General features: G+C 39.5%; 1 protein-coding gene across 1 annotated transcript in view; it reads right to left on the bottom strand.

Annotated features, from left to right (window-relative positions):
* Positions 1-2,191, bottom strand: part of FAM171A1 (family with sequence similarity 171 member A1) — a 98,332-nt gene extending 96,141 nt beyond the window's left edge. The window contains exon 1 of the mRNA XM_027800340.2: positions 1,810-2,191. The gene's annotated coding sequence lies outside the window, so the exon portion shown is untranslated. The remainder of the gene's footprint in view (positions 1-1,809) is intronic.
* Between the last annotated feature and the right edge of the window lie 19,505 nt (positions 2,192-21,696).

The raw sequence follows: 21,696 nt of genomic DNA, 5'->3' as shown, positions 1-21,696 counted from the left end.
ACATCAGTCCCTTACTGGGGTGAATGGCAGCTCCTGCAGACTGCTGCCCCAGGCAGCTGCCTACATCAAAACCTAGGTTTCTCTGTTGACACTGTTTTTACAAAGCCTCCTTAGAATAGCTGAGGCACAGTGTTTGTATCTCCCTGAAGACTGAAACAACTAACTGATTGATATTCAGTCTTTCTTGGAAGAAGAAAAGGTCTGGACTGACCCCAACGACTCTCAGGAGTCTTTGGGCTAGGGTTTTTAAAAAAACTCCATATCCTGCTGTTCAGCCTTTCCCAGAGGGGAAAATCTAATTTCAGAAATACTGTACAATAACTTATCACTTTTTTGAACCAACCTGTACTTCTGCTGGAAAAACATTTCGTGGAAGTATATGATGAAAAAGGCTTCCAGGCATTAGTTTATCAGTCCAATGTTGAAATGCCAGTCCTGGTACCTAGATATTTCCCAGTGTCAATACATGTCTTGGCAAGCCAGGCATGGATACTTCAGTTTGCTGCCACTGAGTTAGGGCAGAATATATTCAAGTATACAACATCTGGAAGCCTTTCTCTCTAAAACATGGAGAAATACTAAAATCAACACTTTTATTTTGATCAAATAATCTTTTTATGAACTAAGAAGTTTTATAAGTGCAGAGGACAGGCCAGAGAGGGTGTATTGCTTTGCAGACAGCTTATTAACAACAAATAAGGGAGAACTCACTAGCACTAGGCTGAAGGGATTTCATTTAATTGGAAGACAAAACATTAAGATAACGCAAAATTAGAACACTGACAAGAAAATCAAGATCTCTGTATCTGACCACAGATGCTCTAAAAGAGAACTGCAATTATGATTCATTTTATCCTCTGCCAGTTGCTCCTCATACAAACACAGAAAAATTCAGTCTTGCTTAATGCTGAGAAGAAAACTATGTCCTGGTCTTAAGATTTATTTCGTGTGTACCCAAAAACATAGCACCATGATAATGCATCAGATGCATGCATGCGCGCACACACACACAGAGTTCTTTTCCTTAGCCTTTACTGCATTAATTTCAGATTTTCAGTATCACTAATCCTAAATGTCCAATTAAAAACCAGACACCTCACCTCCTCCCACCCTCAAATGGAATTATTTAGCACATTTTGTGGCTGGCAAGGGTGGTTTTTTAACCTCTAAGGTAATTATGCTCTCTAGTTTTTTGCTGCATTTCTGAAAGATGAATTTAAAACAAACAACAAATATCTGAGAGTCTCAGATGAGCTCCTGACTCCAAGAGTTAAGTATCTAGTAAGAATACCAACATAACCAAATTCTCAATAAAATAAGAAAAGGTAACACCATTCACACTAGGCATTGTTATAAGGTTACGCAGACTACAATTGAAAGGAAGTTGTTATTCAGCTCAAAAATACTTCCTTTCCCTTTTTTTTTTGTTATTTATGGCTCCATTTAGCTGAAGGGGTGACTATCATTTGGATACTAGCTAGGAGAACTTAAAACTTTCTCTGGAAAAGGCTTGATTTAAATTCTGCTGGGCACTACTTACATAATTGTCTAAACAGCCACACAGCTCTTAAAATACAACAAAACCCATCAGATTTAAACAAACCGAGCTATCTTTGTGCTACAGAAAAAGATGGCAAAAGCATACCAGCAAAATAGAAGCTTTCTAAAGTGTCATTTTGGTGTAATGCCTGCCTTCCTTACTACGCTGTCTTCCCTAAACCTCTGAATGACTAAATTTAAGAGCCTCCACTCTCCATTCAATCACCTTGATGAAATACACTCAAAGCAGTTTAGATCAGAGTTCCTCACCACTGAGTCACGCTGTTGCTCTCTGTTATCTCTCCCCATGCCACTGCAGCAGTACAGCTCTTCTGGAAGCTGATGGAGATAAAACACCCATCCAGGCACAGCTCTATTCAAGGAGTTTGTGAGTGCCTGTGCTTCACTTTACCTCCTGAAGACAGTTCCTTCTGTTTTCTCCCTTTAAGTCAGCAAAAATAAAATGCAAGAGAGTCTTGCTTAATGGCCTTGAGCTGTCATTAAGAAGTTCTGTACAGATTTTAGTCTTTTGAAAAAAAGAAAAAAAACCCAAACCACTTTATAAATCAATACAAAACTGGCAAACATAGTTCTCAGAAGCCATAATCTTAGAAAGATTTTTAAAATTCAATTTCACTGAAGTTCTTTAGTCAATGGTGCCTTTCTGTGGTTCCCCTTCCTCCCATTTGCCTGTTACCTCTGCTCTCAGACTTCCTCTCGCTTCGGGCCACTTCACTTATTCTCATGGTTTCAGTTGTTGCCTACATAACCAAAATCTCATTTATCTTTCTGCTCCAACTTTTTCTTCATCCTTTTAGCCTCAAGCACATCAGTTTTGGAATTGGAAATGATAACCTTCTCCTCAAAAACCTTGTTCTTTCTTTTACCATTAAAAAGCTGCTTACTGTTCCTCCTCACCCATACTTCTAAACAGTACTTTCCATTATTTTCTTTCTCCTTCTTCCCAGCTGTTTTATCTCATTCATTTATCCTAGTTTATCTTTCTAAACTTTGCTTTATCCTAAAAATGCCTACTGTCACAGTCTCATTCAAGCAGTGTTACCAAATTTCTATTAGTACAGGTTCTTCCCCATCAACTCCCACCTTCCTACTTCAACCTCTTTCCTTCTTTAAATTGAGGAACAGTTCTTTCTGACTGATCAGAATTCACCCCTTATCTTTGGTGTCAACACACCTGCTGACTCAAATAGACATTGCTGCATTCCTTTGATTCATTGTTTCTTCATAAAAACTGGAGACTTACCATTTTTAAAGGTAAAGCTTTCTTTTGTTTGTTTGTTTGGTTTTTTTTTCCCAAATACAGTTACACAGTAGCTTAAAAATAATTCACAGCTATTGGTAATTTACAAATACTGAGATTTATATTGTAATTCTGGAACCTCTGTAAAGTATAATTTTGCAGGCTCTGTCTAACCTTGACTTTTAAAATATTTCAGGTATTCATTTCACTGTATTATGCCTCCAGTTCTTACTGGAAATAATTTTTTGAATATTTTAGCTTTATCTACCTAGTTAAAAACAAAATATTGAGGCAATCATTGATATTTTTCTCAAATGACTGGTCTGCTGCATCTGATTGCTACACACATCTCATCATGGCTTAGTAATCTCTTAGACAGCTACAGCTGTGCCAGCAAATGCAACTAGTTTCTTAGCTCCCAAGGGCCCAGCTTTGAATTAGCTAGTGCTAAACAGTGTCCCTCCCACCACAATTAACGTGATGCACATGGCAACATTATTTTTTTTCCTTCTGTCACTAAACTCAAGCTTCAAGCACACAGTTTGCTGCCAAATTGTTTCATGTAACACACAAGTACTAAATTCTATTATATTAATATGTGGAAACTGCTTCATTTTTCACACGTATTTATGTCTACAAATGGTTCTAATGGTTTACTTGCTATTATTCTGAGTCTTACGATTTCCAGAGTTCATTGTCTCAGGAAGCATCTTGGTGTAGTGGTGTCTTTTCCTTGTCCTGCCACCTCCCATTATTTTGGATATAACCAAAAGCCAAATGCATCGCCCTTAAGATTTTGCCATTCCCTGCAACCTTTATGCATGGAAGTAAAGATGGTTACAGTCCTGCTGTTTTCAGGTTGCCCCTGAAGACCCCAAGCACACTCATCCTATATGCAAAACACAGAGGGAGGAAGCAATGGAAATGAGATTGTACTTAAAGTGTCAAAGGTATGTCTGGCAGGGAAGGAAGGCAGGCAATGTCAGAAACCTGTTGGAGGAAGGTGACCAAAGGACTGATGAACAATGTAAGTGCTTTTGTCAGCTAAAAGAAGAAGATGACAGTGTTCTCTATGCCAGAGTTTAAGAGAGAACTAACATAGTCCCTGTTTTAGTGAAAAGGAGATAGCAGCTCCTTCACTATGCATTTAAAATACAAATGATAGAACTGAAAATGAAAGGCGTTCACCTGAAGACTAAAATATTACAAGGCAATTCATTATTATATTTAAATACTCTTCCTTTTTTTGTGGTCCGCTGCTTTTCTTTTCTGAGTACACAGAGACTGAACATTTTTTGTAATCTAGATTCAGCCAAGAAGTTAATTACCACACTGGCAAATATTTATACGCTTGTGCCAGGACTTTTCCAGGCCAGGTTTTGCATATCTTCCCTCACATTTCTCTGTATACTTATTAGAAATGCACAGAACTCTGTCTGCACTGTTCTCTCCTTTTCATTTTATCCTTGTATTTGTCCAGAGAACACAGATATGGCTGAATAGTCTGTTCATTCGAGCTGCAATACACTGTAAGTTTGCATTAATATACAGTACATCTTACTGATGGAAGCACAAATACAGAACCTGTCACTGACTGCTAATTAAACCTGACATCTTTGCTGCTGATTACAAATGTACCAGAATTGAACATTTGCTGAATTTTTTATTAAATGACATTAAAAAGATAGGAGAGTGGTTATTGTCTCAGTTGCTATCTGACAATCAGCTCTTCCCATTCTTTTGGAGGACTGTCTGTCTGAAACAGATGCTGCCAGAGATTTCCAAGGGAGGGGGGCATGAATGAGAGAAGGAGCATCTGCAGGTGGTTTTGCCTGAATTACTCATCATCTGGAAAAGACAGAGCTTAAGTAGCATGCAAGATAAACACAGTGAAATGTGAAATACTGAAATGATGGGCAGGACTGTATTATTTGTCTCATGAGTGAATAAGACCAGGCATTGTAATTCATCATAAATATAACTGGCTGGGAGGGACTCATTTCATGATTGCTTAGGAAAACACTGAGGCTTCTGAAGAGGCACAAGCCTCAGGAGATGGGGGCTAAAGTGTTGTGAAATTGCTTTTGTGTCTGGCGTTCTGAACCCTTTGAAGACTGATGTGGGCAGGACTGGCTCTGAGAAAGGCAAAGTGGATAGCTGCCTATTGGAGCAGACTCCTGGGAGTAACAAATCGTTGCTGTCACTGAAGCAGGGATCAGCTGCTTCTAGGAAAGGCAGCAAACTTCTGGCTTTCCCAGGCCCTTCCCCTTAGCTCTGCTCACAGCCTTTGCCTGATCTGTTGGTATTTCCCACCATGCTGATACACTGTATGCCTGCTCTGGTTACGGATTACCCAGTTTAATCTTACACCAAGCCCTGTGCTGCTTCCCGAGGAATATTCACAGCCCCTCACTGAGCACTCCCACATCCCATGCTGCTCCAGGAACAGTCCTCCAGCTGAACGCATGCCTTCTGTAAAGGAAAGAAAAAACCCCAAAGTGTTATTATCAGCCCTTGCATCCAACACAAAAGAAAACTACTGAAGGCAAGACAGTTTGCGTCCGTATGTTGGGAAGACAGGGTAGAAACTAATAAGAAATCTAAATTATTTTTTTTTCCCCCAGGAGGGAAGATACTTATAGGAACGCTGAACATGGGATTGTGGAATAATGTCCATAGATAAAAGCCAGGTTATCCCCATAGTGCAGGACTCAAGGACATAAGGACTAATCAGCTTCTCTTACAACCCCTGTACACTGCAAAAGAACAGTATGGGAGATCGGAACTGGGGAAATGTATTGACCTTACGCATTGACAGAGATGGTATGGCCATCAAATAGAATACAGAATACGCCACAAAAACTGAGATGCAGGCTGTTTCTGCTTTCAACTGAAAACATAATGCCAATTAAAAGACATCCATTGCAATGTCTTTGCTTGAGCATGATGAATGTAACGTTTCTGCGAAAACCCAGAAAATGAGATGTGAACTCATTACATGCATCTTATGATGCTGTAACTTTATCTAGCTTGAGAAAATGAAGATAAAAATGAGTGGGTTTGGCCAAAGAAAAGTAGACAGGCCCAAAACTGGATCACATACTTGCAGAGAGTGAGAGGTGCTCTGGAAGCCCTGTACTTGGCCTGGCTGCAGGGACATTATTTCAGTGTGAGAATGACTCAGATTAGTCCCTAAAGCTGTGCTGTGCAAATGTGTGCCGAATTTGTCTGCCTCTGTTTCAGACTGGCTTAGTGCACGCCAGCCTGCTCTTGAGATGTGCTGGCTTTGGGCTGAAGGACTTCAGTACCTCTGACTGTCAGGCACAGTGTTCTCAGGAATATTTAGACACACAATTCCCATTCAAATTAAGGATTCAAGGTGATCATAACCTACTTAAACACTACTGAAATGTTGACTGTAGGAAACTGGAACTCTTCAAATGTTAGACTTAATCATGTATGCATGCACATGCATGTAGATACACACAAACTATTGAAAACGGAAACCCAGTAGTACCAGCGCAGAAGTTGTACAATTCAAGCATGCTTTTCTTGTACTTCCACTCCTTGAAAAGCACTTGTTCATGTGTTTGCAATGTCACTGTGGAATACTGTTCTTTTTGAATCCTTATGTATATATTGTTAACGTATACATACATATATATTGACACAAATACACATATATATGCATACAACTGTATCTGTGCACGCCACTTGTAGGCCTATATGTATAATATAAGAAAATATAATACAATAAAGTATTAACTGAGTAAAAGGCTTTCATTCTTTGTTCACTTTAAAGTACATGGAGTTAGTAAAATTCTTTAAAAGTACTGTCCTGGGTAAAGGCACACAAACATTACAAATTCAATAAAAACAACTTGACAAAACAAAAGCACTTTGGTAAAATCTTACAGCTCATGTTCCTACTTTCCAGTCACTAAGGTGTGCTTCAGAAGAGAGTCATGACATTGGAGACAAAGCATGGCAGCGGCTGGAATCCAGGCTAATAAACCCTGCTGAGATAATTAGCATGACCTCCCTGCTATTGCAATTAAGAGACGTTAAACCGAGGGAGAGCACAAGGAGGAAAACAGAAGTGGAAAGGACCAGAGAGACAAAGATGAAGTCTAGGGACTGGGAAAGTGGAGAAGGTGGCTGCAGGGAGTTCTAGCTACAAAATTGTTGGGAACAACCAATTCATATTCTGTAATGTGATCTAATGGCCCCAGCTGGCCTTAACCCTGACGGAAAGCCTTTGTTTAAGAACTACAAAAAACTTCATTTTTCATAAACTGTGAGTGTAATCTGGGAAGAGAAAGAATTTGTCTGATCTGAATTAGGTGGTCTTTGTTCACGTGGTATTCCTTACTGAATCCAGGGAACAATATGAGAGCCCTCCTGTGACCAGCTGAACACCTGTAAATTCCCTTGGCTGCAGTCAAAGACAAGACAGCCCACTAGGTAAAGTGTCTGCTTTCTTGTTCAGTGGGAGCAAGTTGTTATTACCACACTATTCATTGTATCTACAGTGACAGAGGTGTGCATGGAACTCTCAAAGGTAAATCAAAGATGACTCACCTCCAGCGCCTATCATCTTAAGTTAGCGCACAGACACAGCAAACTGAAACACAGAGGTAACATTTTACAGAACATAATGCCTTATTATCTGCTGCTGTAAGTTGGCACAACTCCATCAACACAGACAAAAGAAGATAAGTGGATTCAAGACGCAACCATATGGGGTGCTTTAACAAAAAGCAGTGGACCTCAAGTTGAAAGGACGGCTCTGAGCACCAGTCTGTGTCTTCATACACAATGCACAGACATTTACACCAGCACAGGATAGATGTGAAATGATGTGCTCTGGGTATTTTTGGTAGATCTGTTTGCAGAGGTGCAGATACTGCACAAACTACCTAGCAGGATTCCTGTTAATAGTCTGCCGCTTCTACACAATTTTGAGTCTACCAGGCTAATCCTCATTCACATTGACTTGGTTTACAGCACTATCAGACCAAAAGCGTTCAATAATAGGAGAAAAGCTGAGAGATTACATTTTAAATATCAGTAAACTTTCCAGTAAAAAATTTCCATTTGCTACAGAGGCAGACAAAGATTCTATGCAGCCTCTTTAAAAAGGGAATAGCTTTTCTAAGCTTGAAAGGTTAGAAAAAGAACAACTGATATCATAAATATGAACCAAAAAAATCCTTTTTAAGCTAAGAAAATTGACATAAATTTAGCCCTTTCATAAACATGAAAATGCCTTGCCAGGATATAATTTTTAATTTATATAGTCAAATTTGAGAAGACATACTAAGAAGCGACAGCTTAGCTCCTCCTAACAAATGTGCTCTGAGCTTAGGACGGAGAACCAAGTGTGTATCCTATGCAACATAATGCATTACTTACTGAGTTCTTTATATGGCTGTAAATAGCTGAATACCTTGGAAGAACTGCGAAAGATCATTTACACAATATTTCTGATGATTTTCATTGGCATGAGAAAGCACTTTTTAATCCTTTCAGTGCAACATTAATCACTATTGCCTCCCCTACTGTCACCAGTTTTTCCTGATTTGTCAGTCAAAGCAAAATTCTGTCTGAATCACCTGTATCTGTAGTTTTTTCCAGCAGTAGCTCAATGTTATCCAAAAAACTTAAATAGTTTCTCCCTGAAATTTTTGAGTTTTATGATTCTTCTAGACACTTGCATTTAGCTGTCTTTCCTCTCCTTTCCAGGCATATGCAACGTGACAAACTCTGGCTCAGTACAAAAAGTTTAATGTGTGAACTGAAGTATCTGCAAATCCAAATTGGTCTGAGTAGGGGTCTCTGTTGGTAGTACAGCCAGTTGATCAGTAGATGGTGGTGGCGCACTGTCACCTGATGCAGTTGGCCAAGGACAGTACCTAGCCGTTAAACCATTTTTATTGGAGGCGACTGGGTTTTTAATATGTCAAAACAATAAGAAATGAGAAATCCTAAGTATCTGCCTCTTTTGAATGATGAAAAATCTATTTTTTTCCCCCTAGAGTTTCAGGAAACTTCTACATTCTATATTTCATTCCGTGGGAGGACAGCCCTTTTACTTTTGCTGTTTTCATATACTAATCAAAATCAAAGCAGCAAGGAGAAATATAAGGAGTGGGAAGATACCTAATGCAATGGTCAAACTGCAGAAATGCTGCCAGCAGGATTATTTGCCACTTCCCCTCCCACATTGTCTTTTTCACAGTGGCATCTATCTGAGGTGAAGGAGAGAGTGGAGTTGCTGGTTTCAGTCTCCTCCCAGGCAGGTAGGATGGAGAGGAGGAGCGCTGGGGTCATCCTTCACCTGTTTTATAGCTGCTGGTTCATGTACAAGATTCTGGTGTGTCTTTATCACAGAGGCTTGATCTGTTTTAACGGCTGTGGGTATTTCAGAGCTTCCTCCTAGGGCTATGTATGGCATTACGCATCTGGAGCCAGTGTGTTCATCATCTTGATGGACTGTATTGATCTTAGGGCCTCTACTGAGTGGAAAAAGTGAGGATTTGCACCAGGACCACAGATGAGTGGATTAGAGCTGCCTTTCTGAGCAGTACAGGCACTGAAGCTTTACAGCAGGACCTCTGATGGAAGTGATATGCCAAAAGCAGTATCTAAGATATTGTAGTCTGGGGGCCACATAGCAGCAGCAGATCAGATTTCCAGTTAAATGTGTTTGCCACCCACTGGCCAGGCCGCAGATTTGCCTGCTCCTGCAATGGGAATCTGCAGCTTGTAGTTACATCTATTTACATATTAGGGATGATTAGGATGTATAAAGCATAGGTTAATAGTAGAGTATATTTGAATATTTATAGGCTTTGTTTACAGTTTTCAATGTAATGACTCCAGAACTGAGCCGTGACAGGACCATACTAGTATCTTTAATTTGGGGTTCACATACGCAATCAAAAGCAATACTTCCGCAGTTCCGCTGACTAAGAAGAGGGGGAGAGAGAAAGGCTGCCTAAATGACAGATTATATGCATGAATAATCAAAGCTAAAAGAGTAATTTCATTTGGGCTGTGCATAAAACCTATTATGGAGGTAAAACAACCATAAGACAAAGTTGAACTAGTAGTTGAGAACGGGGTGAGGAAGCTGACCCAAACTGTTCCTTTTCCTCAAGCATCTGGTGTCAGAAGAAGAATCTGGTGTCAAGGGATGAGAAGTGGAGGGGGAAGGCCAGAGGACTTGGCTGAAAGCATCTTCCCACAGTATTTGCTCCTATACAGTTTTGGTTTTGGTCTTGCCTTTACCCAGAAACAGAACTGCATCATGAAGGTGGATGAGTCTGCCTCATCTCAAAAGCACTAGTATAAGTGGGGCAGTGAAACAGAGAAAAATGTGCCCCAAGGCTAGCAGGCCAGAAACAAGAAATGACCTCTTTACATTTTCTCACCATGAATCAGATTATTGGTTTTTCCCCTTTCCTCCCTCCCTACTTGACTGTAATTTTTCTATCACCTAGAAAATATAAGAAATGCTTGTTCAAAGATGTAATATAAAGAGTAATTCCCATGCTGCCCCTTTTGGATTTGAAAGCTGGTAAGAATTTATTGCTCAGTAAGTTAAACTTGATAATATGACATTTCTTAGGGCAATGGTTATGTAAATGCATCCTTATACTGTCTCTGGGGTGCCACTGCAAACAAAAAACAATCCCCACAGGATAATGATATCACCTTTATATTACTGAATACAGAAAATGGAAAACCATAAAAATAATCTTTTATGAACAGTTTCTCCTTTATTATGTCCTGCAAAAATGTGTATTGCTTCAAAAGGAAACAAAGCAGTGAAAGAGTGAGAAATTTAAGTAATTTTTCATGGTACTTTCAAATATTAAAAAGGGAATACAGTAAAATACAGAGGAATTCAGAAATTAATTTCTGATTTCCCAGACATAATTAATTTTGCACTGTGAAGATGTCAGAAACATTATCCCTGTCAGAAAAAAATCAAGTCTTAAGATAAAATTAGTATCTTAAAGAAAAATCATAACCACAGCTTGTACTGTAAGGCTTAGTGATTAGTGAAGTTATTTAATATAGCTGTTCCAGCATGCAGAAAAATTAAAATAAGTTAACCATAATCATGACAGTTCTTCCTTGATTCAGGTGTATTACTCTTATAGTCTAGTGGTTTTCAATCTTAGAATTATGAACCCTTGGTAAATTGGTCTAGAACCTCCGTATGGAGTCACAAGGTTTTTCATGGAAATGGAATTTCTAACCCTACAAAGACTGACTTTACCTGTCTAGATTTAAATATCTCCAGTAACTGGATGGAGAAAATAGTCCTCCAAGGAATATGAAAGAATATGAATGTTGCAGGAGAATAAATATCTATTTGGGGTGTGAGTGTGTGAATGTATATATTTGACGTAGTCAGAACAGTAGTTATCACACCTTTAATAGGAAACATGATTTTCTTGGGCAGATGCATGACAAAGGATTCAGGGACAATGCACAGGGACAATCATTGTCAAGATTGCAATAAAAAATACCAAGATCCCTCTGTTCCTTTCCATGTTATAAGGCACAGTACTGCACTCCCTGTTCCTGTAGATGCCTATCTGTAAAAAATGACAGACAATAAAAGCCAAAATTTGGCTTGAGTTTAGTAATTTATTTTGTGCAGACTGTTCCCTGGCTGAGAATGTTTCAAAGAAACCAACACTGAGTATTAAAGGTAAGTTTCATACTTTCCAAGACACGCTATGAGAACTTTTCCTATTGCTTGAAGAGCTAATGCATTTTTCAAGATTGCCACTCAGGTGATTACCTCTTTCTGCTGCTGTTGATAGACTTATAAATAGTATGGGGAAGACTTGCAGTACTGGGAAGGGCTCTGCATAGTTGCTCTCGCTGTTCTTCTGCTTTAGGCTACACTCAGTCTCTGCAGCCTGTTCTCAGCCATCCCGGGTGACTGGTGATCGGGACGTATGTCCCAATTCACTCCCCAGACAATCTGATTTCAGTGCTTCACTGCCCTGCCTGTTCAGAAACACTTTCTTACATCTAACCTAAATCTCCCTCAGTGACATATAAGCCTCTTATTTTTTGTCCTATCCTATATGAACACGGCAAACAGATTTCTTCCTCTTTGCAGCAGCAGCTTTTAACATGTTTGAAGCTTATTGCTGTCTCCCTTCTCAGTCTTCTCTTCTTTCAGCTGTCAATCTTTCCAGACAACTAATCATTCTTACTGCCCTCCTTTGGACCCTTTCCAGATAATCCACATTTTTCTCAAAGTAACCGGAGTTGCCAGACACCCCCTCATAATGTGGGATTTCCCATGTTTAAGCCTCAAATCTCACATGCCTTATTAAAAACACGTGATATATTGCCTGCTCTTTTATTTCCTCTTTATTTTAATAGGGGACATGAGTTTTGAGGTTGAAACATAGAAAATCCTGCAGCTGCTTTCCTGTTCTGTTCTTCAGGGCCGCCATTGGTAGCATAGAGCCACAACTTAGTTGTGGCTGTGACAGAAGTGGAAGCCAGAGCATCCCTGAAGGAGCTGGGAAGGTCTGAAGGGCAATGCACACCCTGAAACACCAGGAGGGTGTACTGACGTTTTAAAATTCAGAACCCACCAACTCTCATATGCTGCCCCACATCAGATGTATTCCTCCTGCCAATGACTCACCAACATAATAAGAAAAGAAATATTCCCATGTTTTGTGGGCAATGCCTTTGTTTATACAGCTCAGGAGATGACATTTTAGGTCCATGACTTATGTGCGACTGGAAATTCTCTGTGCTCTCTTGCTTGCAAAATGCTATCTAGCCAGTCATGCTCTGTCCTGCCTTTGTTCAGTCACTTATACCTGATTACCTAACTACCATGTCTTTACTAAACTTCATCTTTTTCTCGTCAGAACACTTTTTAATTTGTCAAGATCATTCTAACTTTTAGCTCTTTCCTCCATTTTTTGTTGTTTCTCCCAGCCTGGTGTAATTTGTGAATTTAATAAGCCTAGTCTCCTTTCAAGCATAGAAATTATTAAAAAAAAACCCCAAACAAACAAACTAGAACCAGATCTTGGAGAAACTTTTGAACTGCAACTGATGTATCTTTAATTTCAACAGAGAATTATCTGCTTTGTTATTTGGAGCAAGTCAAGAGCAGAACAGACTCTTCTCCACAGACACCATTTCCATGGATATGATTCGACACAGAGGAATGATTTTGCTTCTTCCAAGTCCAGACGTATGGAATTACTGTGTTGCTTGTAGAAGCCAGTATCAGCTATTCTCTCTGGAAGGAAAGACTGGAGAAGCAGCCTGAGTGTCCTCAGCCCTCTCCACTGCAGCAGAAACACTGTGTCATAAACATGAGTGCAGATCTAGCTGGAGCAGAAGATTAGATCAACCCAAGGGAAGAACTGTCTCCTCTCGGAGCTGAGAATGCCCTAGCACTAAGACTGTCTTCTGCAAAGTATCTACTAAAACAAATAGGAATGGCTTGTCTGGGTGTCCCTAGGCACCTTGATAATAGATGAGAGAAATTATAATTGCCTTTTGCAGCCTGTAAGATCTGTGACATTCAACTGCAGCAACATCCATCACTTCTGAAAATTTAAACCGTTTTTTGCTCTTACTGGCAGACCCCAACTGCGTAAGAAGTATTTCCTTCAATATTATCAAAAGACCTGGGATTTCTCACTTTATGAACAGTTTTAGAGGCATCTTTTAATAATTTTCTATGAATATGTATGAATCTTTCCAATCTGGGGCCTATCAGAGGAGTGGGACCTGGCATTCGGGAAAGATTTGAGCCTAGCTCACTTGATTTTTTCCCCCCAACACTCAGACTGATGACATTTCAGTGTAAAAGGAGGCTTTGCAGCTGGTGCTGCATCCTTCTTATTGTTGTCAAGGAGACCTTGCAAGCAGCAGCAAATTCTGCCATTCCACAAGGTGAAAAAGGTACTGGTCATCCTTATCCGGTCTGGACATCTTGGCAGGACCAGAAATATACTTCTAGGTAATTCAGTCCTGATGCAAAGCTTCCAATGACCAAAGTGGGTGGAAGAGGGGGAAGAAAAACAACCCAAACTAAGTTTTGAAGTTAATTTCACTCACTTATGTTATTTCCAACTTGATTTCTAACTTTAATCAATAACCATTTTTTTGCCAGACCATTCAAAAAAAAAATCCTGTTGAAAATTGAGAGGGTGGATTATACCATCCACCAGCCAATAGTGAGAACAGAGGTGGCTGGAAAGATATGAAATGTATAGCCTGTGCTGATAGAACGTAGGCTCACAGGATTTATATGCACTCAGGGACCACTTACAGGACTGTTTTGTGCTTGTGTGGCCAGACATGTGAACGTCATGGGGTAGTTTTTCTTGCAGTGATGCAAGGAGGTAATAATTCCCACATTCTTCCCTCAGTGTCAGAAGGAAGGTAGCTTGAATAGCAGGAAGGCTGAGGATTGGGACCTCTAGTATCTCTAAGGTGTTATTAAAAGATTCTTTAACTCCAGACGCTTTGTATTACTAAGCTCCTTCAAGATTTATGACCTTTATGATGATCATTTTCCCCTGTGACATTTCCCTTCTGCTTAAGTATTTACAGGAAGAAAGAGTTTTCCTTTCCCCCCCCTCAAATCAGCAAAGCTTACCCTGTGAGGATTTCTGAATGAAAGGGGAAGATTAGTGTTTCAGGAATATACCTTAACTCACTTTAGAAGCATTTACTGGACTTCCTGCCATGCCTCCTGTCCAGCTGGCTGGGCAGCCACTCCCCTGCCTGCCTCTGTGCAAAGATCTTCGGCTTCATTTTGTGGGAAGGACTGGGAAGAAAACCCACAAACAAGCTTTGAGATGCTTTACATCATAAAATCCCACTTGGGATGTGATTGTTTTTGACTAAGGGAGGGAGCTTCACTTAACAGGACTAAGGAAATTTCCAGCTGCTCAGAGCCTCCTATTCCCTGCCTCTCACTGACAGTGAAACAAGCTTGATCATTGTAATTGTATTGCAGGATAGATAATGCATCCAGTGGCTATTGACTCAGTGCCCATGGCTACCACTGCCTGAACTGTACAGAAGGGAGTCAGCTGCCCTCAGGCATTTTTACCAAGACCTGTTTCTCACCAAGACAGAGAATATTTTATTTTTGTCCTTAGATACACCTTGACATTTGCCTGAAATTAACAGCTCCTTTTTTATGAAATACTGTTCTGCTGGGGACGTTTGGAAAGAAATGCGAATCATCTTCTTTTGTTGAACATTATCTTTTCACAGATAATCACTTCAAACTAATTTCCTTTCCTGCTTTTAGTTTTGGAGTATGTTTCACTGTGACAGCGATGGATCTGCACAATGGGATCACAATACTATTTTGTTAGTACAAAGTAAGCTGTAGAAAGAGAGGGAAACACAGTGATACAGCTTAAAGATACTAAAAAACCTCATACCACTGCACAAGCAAGCTACTTACATGACATTTTTTAGATTAGTACAGTATGTTTCAGAGAGCCAGGCATCTTTACCGTTTCACCCCACCCTACAAGTTTATCTGCCTTCATAGCTTTGTTTCCCTGAAATATTTAAAAGGAGTGTTAAAAGCGGGTTATTAGGCTATTTTGAGATTGAGAACTACACTATCAGTATGCCGTTACTGGGCTTTTTAAACAGAAGTACTCTGTAGATGCAATTTTGGCATGTATATTTTGTTAGTATAAGTATCTTGCAATCAGCGCATTGTTAGAAAAATAGCCCTATCCATAATGGTTTATAAAATAGAACAGGTCAAAGAGAAATTATGTACTATTTTAAAAAGCAGATCAGTACTTAATTATCTGCTCATATATGTGTAGCTATTTAAGGTTATATGCTGTTAACACTATCATTGAACTTTTATGAGGGGAAATTTAAGATGTGCCCTAAGGTTGTGAAAGGTTGCATCAAAAGAAAAAGATGCGAGTGTTCCTTAGTAAGCTTTATTCCAGTTTGAGACACAGAAAATATGTAAGACGCTCTATGTACTTAGAACTTTTCTACTGTCCAAAATCTGTTTTACCTTTTCATTTGTCTATCAGAGTCTGTTGTGCAGACCCTTCTAAATGACAGTCTGTCCTCATGGAGGAGTAGAACTGGTAATGCTGATCATCCACCAGGATGCTAAACACACTCAGTGCATGGAATGGATGGGCACTGGGGTCCTCACCAGAGCAACTCACTCTGTTTGAACCATCTCCACCATGGAGTCCTGGGTGTCCCCTCACCTCTCCTTCATTTACGTGCCTCTACATAAATGTTCATGATTTCTGTGTCTGTGTGTTTAATCTTTGATATTTAATTCAATTTATATACAGATTAATGAAATAAAGTGGTTTTGTTGAATACATCAGATCATTTTTTCTAGATGGACTTGCAGAAAACTGGATAAATTGTGCTTTTACTTTACACATTTTTAATGGAAATGTCTATACTTTCAAAGGAAACATCAAACTTTCACAGACACCGTTTTGAATGATGTGAGGTATTTTCTTCTAAATAAATTTTCAATTTTCCTAAAGAGTCCAAAATATTTGCCTTAGAAAGTTCAAGAAAGTTGAAATTAATATTCTTTCATTTTGCTGCAAGACTTGCAGGAAGCCTCAGAGATTTTTATTAGAAGCCCTGGCACTTAATTGCATCACTTTTACGTAAATGAAGCTCTTGTTAAATGTTAAGTAAGGTTAAATTATGCTCTGTAGAGATTGCTAAGCAGCTTGACTTAAAATTTCTCTCTCCTCTTGATTACCTGATTTTCTTATGAATTCATAATTTCACTACCTCTCCAGTTGCCATAGAGTTTAAACAGCTTATTGAAATGAGCCAAAATTCTGAAATAAAACAAAACCTGCAGCAAAATAGAACAGTAATGTGAGGAGAAAAGGTCCTGACAGGGTAGGTAGAAACAAAGACTTTTTAGTGTATTCTTTAAAGTGTATCCCACTTGCACATCACTCTTTGAGTTATTCAATTCTATATGAATACCAAGAAAAATCAGCCAACCTTCATACTTCTTAAAAAATATAGATATAATATTATATTACATTTCATTAATATGTTACATTTCACTTCTGTCTCTGCTGTTTGTTTCACCATTTTCTCTAGCTTTCACCCATAAGCTAGCTAGAGGGGCCACAGGGTTCCAAAATACAACTTAAATGCTGCATGAATCACTGTTGGAGACTTAAAAGAATTCACCTTCGTGCTGGTCTGGCTCCTTGGTGCCTACATCACTTAAGCACATTTTTAATCCAAGTATCTCCCAAGTGTTTTGACATGAGACTTGGAAAAATCCCATTTTTGGCCTCTCTGAAACCCTCCATGGATTATATGCTTCTCAAAGGAGGAGTTTTATTTACTTCTTGCTAACCACTCTCAGCCAACAGGAAAATATATACCTGAACAACTTAGGTTATGTCCATATGGACAGGTTGAAAATTTCATTAGATATTGGACATCATCATATCCAAAATGTTCAGTTTCCATGCCGCAGCAGGCTCACACCCAGTTTCCCCAGAACACAAGGAGAGAAAAGATGCAACGGTAGCCTTTCACATGGATATATACTTGGCAAACATACAAGCCTGCTGCAACATCCCTTAAGATGCTAAACAAATTTAAACTTGTCTCACACAGAGCTCCTTTAAGATGTTATTTTCTCCCCTAAATAACATGTTGAAAATTTACTTTTAGCAAGTTTAAAAATTAAGTTATATTACATTTTTGAAACTGAGAAAGAAATCTCTGTGAATAAATCAACCTTGAGAAGTATAGCTACAAGGCAACAGACACAGGCATTGCACCACTCAAAATTTTCAAAAAATAGTGTCTGAGCTTAATAAACCCAGCATCACCTGCAAGCCAGGTTAGTAAGAGGGTATGCTCTCCTGCCAAACTTGAGGGAAAGCTCATATTTTCAAGAGTTCATAACTCAGTTATAAAATGTTAACAACTGTTTTCCAGACTTCTCTTTCGTATACAAGATTCAGCCCAGAACTCCTTCCATTTCATCAAGTATGGTTCAGGTTAAGGGAAAAATACCCCAACTTTAAGTATATTTGCAGTGTTTTTTTTATAACACTAAAGTTCTACCAGGGTGGGAACCATTGCAAGCCACAGAATACAAGTAGCTGTTTTTATTTGTACAAACCGAATAAGCAATGTTAACTATATGAGCACCTAGTTTTCTGTAACCCTTCTCACGAGTTGATTTCAAGTCAGATGTCACACCTCATGTTAATTAGATGAATACCTAGTTTTGTGTAGTACTTTTTACCTGCAGTTGTCAAGAAGTCAGGTTTGAGGCCCCCGGTCTCAATCAAAGAAATGAAGAAAAAATTTAAATGACATATAAGCTATTCTTCTAGACTAGCAACAAAGCTAGGAAAAAGACAGCAGGATGTTTAGTCCTAACAGGACCTGCTCACCAGAAAGCAGGTTACATGTGCAGTGAAGAATATGATGCACTGTCTACACACATGAACAGTGTATTAGAGTCAGGTCTGTGACACAGCCTGCTCACTTACACATGTCCAGTTGCAGGCATAGCCATGGCTTGCTGTGGCAGACTGTGATCAATAACCCTGCCCAGCTCCACGCAGGGTTTCATTTCCCTGCCAGGGGGACAGAGCATCTGTCATCCATGTGCTTGGGAGCGTGCCATGCTGGTATTTCTCTTTAACAGTGACAGGAGATAATTACTATACAGGTATGGTATCCTAAGAAACAGGTTTCAGATAGAGCTTTTGCAATTGTCCTAAATACCTAGATATCTGGATATTAAACCTACAGTTTTTAGTGGTACAGAAATTCAGTTCCCATTTGTCCTCCTGAAAAACAAAGCAGGGAACAAAATTAACCAGTATTATCCTTCCTCTGAACACTAATGGTAATAATTTTGCAAAAATTTCTTGTATAGTTTCAATTGAGTATAAGCATTGTGCACTTCATACAGCAATGTGTCATGTGTGAAATTGTCTTTTGTTGCATTTTGTGTTTCTTAGCCTATGAAACACAAAAGAAGAATTAAGTTTCTAAAAAAATAAATAAATAGTAGTGGTCTGATTCCTTGCTGCAATATAAAGCTGAAACTTCAGTCTTCAGTCACCTCTGTAAGTTTATTCATATCCCAGCCCAGGCACGCCTGTGGCAGTACCATAGGAACATCTATCTGTACAGAGCACAGAATTATTACCCATTATGAAGACAGCAGTGGAACAGAGATATAATTAATTACAGTAAATTTAGCACCATGAATTGAAGGACTTGATTCCCATTAGAAAATAGGGGACAGAAGCTCAGCAGGCAGATAAGATCTTTTATAGACAGGGATCATATAAATGCCTATTTCACACTTATTTAATCTTGCAAAAACACTATTAGGAAAAAAATAAAGTTGGTTCCTGAAGAGCAGATGAGCTATTTGACAGCATTCAGGCACCCCCATACACAGTTTGTGTTCAGGAGAGCCCTGAGCATTCAGGACAGCCCATGATCCAAGCTGGCAGACCTGCTGGGACAGGTCGCAGCCCTAAGCGCCCCTATGGACAGATGCACAGCAGTGCTGCTGAGGGCACCCACCTCACCCCTCTGGCTGTGAGCTGAGGTAAGGATGCATCAGCATTTGTGTTCTGCACCATGATCATCGTGTATTATGCACAAGTGGCTGGCTGGGGCGAAGGGTGCCAGGTGGGGCAAAGAAAGGGGTGCAGGGCCACGCAGGCACACTGTGTATGGTTTAACATCTTCAATAAGGCTCTGCAGTGATAAACACTACAGTGTGTGATTATTGGTGTGTTGCTGTCCTCTGGAGATACCAGCAGCCACCAGAGTGGGTATGTTCTTGTGAAGATACCTGAAAATGAGACCACTGCATTTGGAGCCAACAGTGTTATAACATATAATAATATTACAAATGCAGTCTTTACCCAGGACTCTTTCTGAACCACAGGCTGTATCAGAGAAAGCAAAGCAGGAAACACTCCCACAGATGGAAAGGTCTGCTACATTCCTTAAAATATTGGCATCTAGTGCTGGAGCCATTTTATTCTAACAAGGTACAGGTGACAAGAACAGCACAGCCGTGAGACAGGTCTCCTGCACACTCTCTGCAACACTATTGTCAGGGAAGAACTGAGAAGTGTGTAACTGCTGAGCCTTTGGTCCCAGACGGAGTAATTGGTACTGAGAATACTGGTAATGTCTGGAGCAGGCAGCAGTGCTCTGGTTTCATATAGTAATTTCTTTCATAGCCTGCACGTGCGAAAACTTTACTTTAAATCTTATTGATAAAATAAAATAGAAAAAAACCTATTGACTTTATTGATTTTTTAACATGCAGGGTGTTTTTACAAATTATTTGGAATCTCTCCTTTACCTTCACAGATAGCTATATTTCTATTTAGCTTGTTAAAGAATAAAATTTAGGTGCAAACTGCTTCAGTTAATTCCTCTCTGATACTATTAACTTTTTCTTACTTAAATCTGTAGTGTAAATTGATGATAAGCACTATCAGTTGCAGAATTCTGCAATGTACTCTTTAGTTACTGGAAATACACCAGCAGTTCTCCAAATTATTGCCAGTCATATAAGCATCCAGGTTACCTGCTAATCCTGTGTGGAACTGAAACTTGGGCACTGGGGATTTTGTCACAGGGTCTAAATGTTTGTTAAAAATGACAGAAGCAAACAAGACATGGAAAAAAGATGTAAATTCAGAAAACTAAAATCTAAATTCAACACTTTATATTAGTCCCTTGAGACTTTACAACCATTGTTTCATTCGGTAGTTTCCCCAGGATATTAGTTAAAAGTCAGTACGAGTGTGCACTAAGTATTTCAAGAAATACTGCTGTGTCAGAGCCTCAGCTCTTACCCAGGCTGTGCCAGGTGAGCATGTGACATGGCTGTGGCTTTAGAGATGACACTTTCCTCCTGATCTTTCAGCCATGACCCCCTTGCCCAACCAGAAGGACCACCAGCCAGTTCCTGGCCTGGGAAGTGCATTGTTCAGACCAAAATTTCTGAAAACCAATGCTGGTTACTAGAAGGAAAGAGCTCTTCCATGCAGCACCCACAGAACTGGCCTTTATGCTTTTCTGTATCTTCAAAGGGCTAAACAATGATCCGTGTCTGACTCTACCACTACTTTCATGGATGTTTTACAATTCAGACATAGTTCCCAAAGAACCTGTCATATCGTGGTCATGGAAATGAGAAGATGTATCTAAAAGCCCGTTTCTTTATGAAGTGCTTAAAATGATGCCCTGTGCCCTCTATCTGCTTTCAGATACTTCCAGGACAAGTAAAACATATGTAGCAAAACCAAACTAAGTATGCACAATCACCTGGAGTTTCTTCAGGCAAGGCCACCTCAGAGAAGCAGGAATAATAGTCTTAAGACTTTTCTCCAGCCAACATACACAAATCTACAGTTACTTTGTTCCCAGGGACCAATTCTCCTGTACCACACCATGAACACTGTTGCTTAATTTGGCCTGAATTTTGGCATATGTTTAACATTGCTTCCTAATGTCACTGTTCATCTGAGGCTATTATAAAACACCACTTCTACCTTATCTCATCCCCTGATTACACTGACATATTCTTCATAGCAGTTTTCTACAATTTAGGAGCCACCACCCTGCTAAACTAGACTGACAATCCAGTACAATCCCTTCCATCCCAGTAGTCTGAATTTCTTTCTGCAGGATTTCACCATCAGCTGTAGCCTTTGCAAATCTTACAGAACACTGTCTCATCTAGGGAGTGTTGTAAAATCAGATTTATACACATATAATCTAGGGGTTTTTGCTTGGCTTTGCTGCAATTTCTGTCTTGTAGC

Source organism: Falco cherrug, chromosome 4 (assembly GCF_023634085.1).
Source record: "Falco cherrug isolate bFalChe1 chromosome 4, bFalChe1.pri, whole genome shotgun sequence".
Classification (NCBI taxonomy): Eukaryota; Metazoa; Chordata; class Aves; order Falconiformes; family Falconidae; genus Falco; species Falco cherrug.
Note: the sequence above shows the minus strand (reverse complement) of the source record. Positions and strands in the feature narration are given on the sequence as shown.